This window comes from Puntigrus tetrazona, chromosome 1, assembly GCF_018831695.1.
Source record: "Puntigrus tetrazona isolate hp1 chromosome 1, ASM1883169v1, whole genome shotgun sequence".
In the NCBI taxonomy this organism is placed as follows: domain Eukaryota; kingdom Metazoa; phylum Chordata; class Actinopteri; order Cypriniformes; family Cyprinidae; genus Puntigrus; species Puntigrus tetrazona.
Genome location: NC_056699.1, coordinates 31,320,342 through 31,326,171, shown reverse-complemented (window position 1 = coordinate 31,326,171; position 5,830 = coordinate 31,320,342). Strand labels below are relative to the sequence as shown.

The following is a 5,830-nucleotide window of genomic DNA, read 5'->3' as shown; positions in this document are numbered from 1 at the left end:
AGTGTAGAGGTCCAGTTTTTGCAGAAAGCTTGGCTCCAGGGGAATTGTTGTTATCCTCTTGAACTCATTCTTGATCTAAGACAAAGAAAAAGATTTAGTAGTCTAATAAAAACCTTTTCCCAACCACACCACACACACACATCATGCTATACTAATGAAATTAAAATATTATTATTTTTTAATGAATGAAATATGAGTGCCAAAGGTTATGAGTATCTACATATTACCATCAAGCCAGCAAAAGAGGAACTAAGGTTTCACAAAAAGAGCTGGCCATCTTTCCATGAAATCTTTGACAGTAGGGCATTGATTAATAATTTCAAATCTTCGATAGGAGAAAGTTTACTCCATCATCTCACCAATGACCTTTTTGTTGTTTTTTCTTCTGAATTTCTTTGAGAAGATCAGCTCTCTCCTTCTCTAAAGTTTCCTTGGTTTTCCCAAATGGAGCTGGAGGAAAGTAATTTACTTCAGCCTTCAGGGAATCTTTTCATGCCTTTGGTGCAAAACTTTTCATTTGTCTTCTTTCTCTTTCAAGAGTTGACCTCCAACTCTGGAAGAACAGAGGAAAGCTGACTGCCTCTTAATTTGGCTCGATAATTGCCCATATTATATTTAATCCTCTGTTGCCACCCATACTGTCCATTAAAGGACTCTGGCTCTTTAAGGCATGGGTTCTTTTCAATCAACATCTCTACCACGTTCATAATCTGAACACCTGTTGGGTACGTAGTTTAATGAAATATTGTCTCAGCTAGTGTCTCAAGGACACTTCCTTGTTACTCTTGGATTGTTCAAGAGGGTGCCATACTTTTGGTAGGTCTCTGTTTCCTTCTGAAAGCAAGAGCTTTGTATCAAATGAGATAGTTGGTATTTGCCAGCCATCCTTCTGAACGGAATGAAGTGGAACTCTCAGATGAAGATAACAGAACAGTGTCTTGAGAACTGCTGATCTGGAGTCTAAAGAAGGAAATGATGTCTCACTTTCAGAAGAACATAGCACAATGGTGTCCTGAGAAGTGCACAACATTGCGTCAGAATCATTTACTAGGACTTGTTCTTCCACTGCACTCAGATTCAGGATGATGGGTTCAGTTTTTACCACTTTTAAAAGTACATTTATCCTGTACATCATCTATTGAGCTCAAGGTGAAAAACTGGCCCCCAAAGTCCATGTCTTCATACATCAAAGTAAAGCATTCTGGAAGATTAAATGTTTCTTTAATAACTTTAAGAGTACTGGGGATGCCTGAGAGCAGAACCAATTTGTGAATGTCATTCTCTTCAAAAACAATCCATCCAGCTTTGCTGGGGTACACATCTGCAAAAACCCCCACAGAAATTATAACAATTAATTGTAATTAACATTTTGTACACTATAAGTGCTTTGATAATCATGCACCTAAAAGAGGGGCAGATGTAGTGCTTTAAGGTAGTCAATCATCTTCCTGCAACAGTATAAGGAGCCAGGGGATAGTAGTCAACCATTTCTCTATGCTCAAGTAACTGAATGTTTGCTGTGCTTTCCAACTCATAGCTCCTAAGGTGCTCATGGTACCATGTGCTTAGTAGTCTTACAACAAGAACCAGTTCATTACAAACCAAGATAGACTGTAACACCTCACAAAAAGTCTGGCAAGTCTGCAGTGAAGCCATTACATAGCAACATTCCAGGTTTATAGTTGGTGCCTAAAAAGCAGACATTATTTGCAACATATGTACCATTGTGACATTTGGATACTTATGTTGCTTCAAATTTTTATGTCATCCTTTAGGACGTCCACAGAGACTTGTGAAGTTGCTGTGACTGAAAGTGATGACTTTCAAATTTGATTCCTGGAGATGCAATGCTATCATGAGTTGGTGTTTTTTGCAAGGGACAGCAGTATGTTTCTGAAACAGCCCGTTTGTCTGACAGCTTTCTTGAAAAATCCATGTTTAGTTTCAAATCTCATGGTCCACAAGGCTGCTAGATGACCAAATTCCTGAATGAGTTCAATTTGTTTGGGAAGAAGCTTTTCTTGAAGAAAAACGTCAGAAATCTGTGTCTGTGCTCAGAAATCAGAGAGAGTCAAAGGTAGCAAATGCTCTGCTCTGTATGAACTGGGGCATTCTAGGAGTTCCACAATGTCTTTTAAGTTCATTAACATCTTCATCATCCTAAAGTACTTTTTAAGCCTATCATGAGAGGCCACAGACACAGCAAACACCAATTTTCATGTGCATTTCCTCCTACAGAGCGTTTTGTGGCAAAATTAGCAGGAATCAAATGTGGACGATTTGTTTAGTCAGTCTACTTATTGGTCAGTCCACTCATAAAGGAACTGCTGAATGCAAGTGTTAAAGCTCCTCAAAAGAAAAATATTTCTTCTTGATAAAGGCTTGAAATGACAATGCCAATTCCACTGGAACAAGACCTTCAAGAAGGTCATATAGCATCTGGTGGGTAACTAGATGTTACATGAAAGAGATTAAGTTTTCAGACGGTGCACACTGTTTTTTCACACCATAGCAAGGAGTGGAAGTAGGACTTGACAAAACTGTCTCAACATGCAGAGTGTGCTGCTCTTTATCTCTCCTCTGAAAAGTCCAGATCTTACTTCTGTGGTCTGAAACTGGTACCCCGTGAAGTTTTCAAGCAGATCCTCCCACAGAATGGGCTCCCAAATTATCAGCAACCACGGCTACCACAGCGCTCTTTTATGATTTTTGACTTGGAAGCTTTGAAGATCAGTTAACAGTGGCTCTAACACTTTCTGAAATCCAAATCGTTTTTGTGTCATCTGCCTTACAGAGAATGGCTAAATTAATAGATTCTAATTTTGTTCTTGCGTGTGCTTGAATGTGTCCTAACACCCAATAGACAGCAGTGATTTTGTGAATCTTGCGAGAAGTTCCCAAGGGATTACACACTTCAAAGTCATCGATGTACAGAATATGAAGCAATCTCTCGACATCACCTGCAAAAAAATCATTTTCATGAAAGTGAGATCCATCATAAAAGGACTGGTATTTTGATGCACATCAGTATTTTTGAGTGACTAGGTCCTTTTCTTTGATATTCTTCCCAAGACTTGCAACAAGACTGGAGTATGGGAACATACACAGATGTTCTGTTGTCTTTATTGTCAGTATATATTCCACAGGTTCAACAATGTGTTTTCATAAATTCTCTCCTCTTATATGCTGTTGAAAAGGTCCATCTTTCCTAAAGCTGAACTGACAGTGTTTGATTTTTGACCAAATCTGAGATAACTGGTTCTATGTCACAGTTATGGCTCTTTAAAGTGGACTCAACAACATGAATTGGAAGCTCATCTACGATTTACAGTCAATACACCTGTTTGACACGTTGAAATTACTTTCCAACTTTAGAAAAAGTTGATTAAACTTCTTTTTATAAAATCAGACCGAAATTATCTTGTGCTTCAGCAAGCAAGTTTCATCCAGTTCTGTGTCATCCTCCGAGACCTCTGAATCATTTTCAAAACAGAGGTATTTGGGTATTTTTCAAGACTTCCGTTTTAAAATCTTCAAGGAGTGTTTATTGTGTTTCCTGTGTTTATGGGTAGCAAAGGTTGAATAAATAACGTGTTGTTAAGCTGCTGTTTTTGATACACAGCTCACTACCTCGTACCTTCTCAGATGGTTGTTGTTAAGGTGCTCAAAATATTGCTTCTCTGAAGAGAGACTATACCCACCCCAGGACTATAAAGCGCCAGCCTCCAGAGTGGAGAGTGCGGATGCTTCTCTGCAGAGGCAGGCTAAATAACTTTTATGCTCGTTTGAGGGCTGCAGCTAATCATGCGCTAAGCGCCGTTAGTGCGAGTATGATGAACAGCATGCACACCGAGAAGAGCCGGGAGGAAATCACTTTCACCATTTGAAACCACACAGCGTAAGGAGGGCATTCAGGAAGTGAACACCAGGAAGGCAGCAGGACCTGGCGGCATCACAGGTCGGGTTCTGAGAGCCTGTGTGCTGACCAGCTAGCACCCGGTGTTCACTGAGATATTTAATCTCTCCCTGAGAACAGTCTACAGTCCCCTCGTGTTTCAAACAGTCCATCATTATTCCTGTGCGCTGCGAAGAAACCTCAACCATCTTGCCTGAATGATTACCGCCATGTAGCTCTGGCGTAGGTAGTGATGAAGTGCTTTGAGAGACTCGTCAGAGACTTCATCACCTCATCACTACCCGGACACACTGGACCCACTACAGTTTGCCTACTGCCCAGAACTGGTCTCTGGAGGATGCCATCACACACCTCTTCCACAACCACCGCCAGGGCCACCTGAATTTTAGAAAGGATGTTACGTTCTGAGACGTTATTGGGTTTTCTTGTATGTTTGTTTTTACTGCTTTATTTCAGTTTTATCCCTTGTTGTCGCTGCTGATTGGTTGCCTTTTCATCCCCGTAGTCAGCAGCAATCCTGTCATCCCTGCTTCCCTGATTGGTTGCTTCACATGCCAGCATTTCAACCAATCCTGTCAGTCTGCTCTCTGATTTGTGCAGATAGTGGTCCATTGCTCAGGCTGACAATGTCGCCATTTCTCAACTGGAGTTTTTAAAAGCCTAGTTTTAGAGACTGATGGGAGGTTTTTGTTTGAGACTCATTTTGTAAATGGTTGACATTGTTGATGGCAGAAAGACTGGCTAAAGAAAGCAAGCCACGTGGTTTACATCCCAACATTTAGGTGATTCTTTGTCTAGAGATACACTAGGTAAGGTGGTGCGTGCCAACCTATGTACTTCTTAAGAAGAAACAGTTTAGGAGCGTCCTGGGCGTTGAAGATTTTCTTTCATTTTCTTTTGTTTTTTCTTAGTCAGTTTTAAAGGGGAACTTGTTTGTAGATTGGCTTTTGGTTTTATTTTCAGCTGCACCAATAGCCAGTCTTTCTATCTGTTCTACTTTACACACTTGAATGTTTCCTTTATGTAAATGTTTTTCTTTAATTAGTATTATTTCTTTTGCTTTCCTTATTCATTGTAAGTAAATCACCTCATTCAGCATCGTTTGTCTCGATGTCATCGCACCAGTTTGTAACCAGTGTTGGATATTCAGCCTACCAATGTCTCTTAAATTTAAGTGGTCTTGACCCATACACCCCTAGTCCATCTTGGGAGTCAGTAACAGGGAACTATGTACCTGAAAATGCTGTTAGTGGACTATAGTTCAGCATTCAAGCACACCATAGTTCCCTCCACACTCACCTCGAGTTGGAGTCCTGGGACTGTCGGCCACATCCCTACCCACTGGATCACGCAACTTCACAGCCTGACGGACCAGAAAGCCATGCTGAATGGGTCAACCACACACTCATCCTCCCTCACTCCTCAGCACTGGGGCCCACTCAGGGTTGTGTTCTGGGCCCCTGCTGTACTCGCTGTACACATGACTGTGTGGCCACTACGGCACTCCACCACCATCATTAAATTTGCTGGCAACACTGTGTCGTGAGTGGGCTGATCTCCCAATAACAATGTAGAATGACCTATCTTCAAGGAGATCAACAACCTGGAGAGATGAGTGTCAGGAGAACAATCTGCTCCTGAGCGACAGCAAAACAAAGGAGTTAATAGTGGACTTCAGCACGAAGCAGTGCGCCATACCATCCCATCATGATCGGCGGGACCCCAGTGGAAGTGGACAGTTTCAGGTACCTGGGTATTCCATCACGCGGGACCTGTCTTAGTCTGTCCTGTGCATCACCACCCTGGTGAAGGCCACCAGCAGCGCCCTATGCCATCTGGGGCGCAGTGACTTCAGACTCCCATCTCAGGTGCTCAGGAACTTTTACCTGCACCATCCAGGGAGTGTCCTGACGG

At 41.8% G+C, this 5,830-nt stretch overlaps 1 pseudogene; it reads right to left on the bottom strand.

Annotated features, from left to right (window-relative positions):
• LOC122349694 overlaps positions 1 to 4,528 on the bottom strand; it is an 8,860-nt pseudogene extending 4,332 nt beyond the window's left edge.
• Positions 4,529 to 5,830: the final 1,302 nt, after the last annotated feature.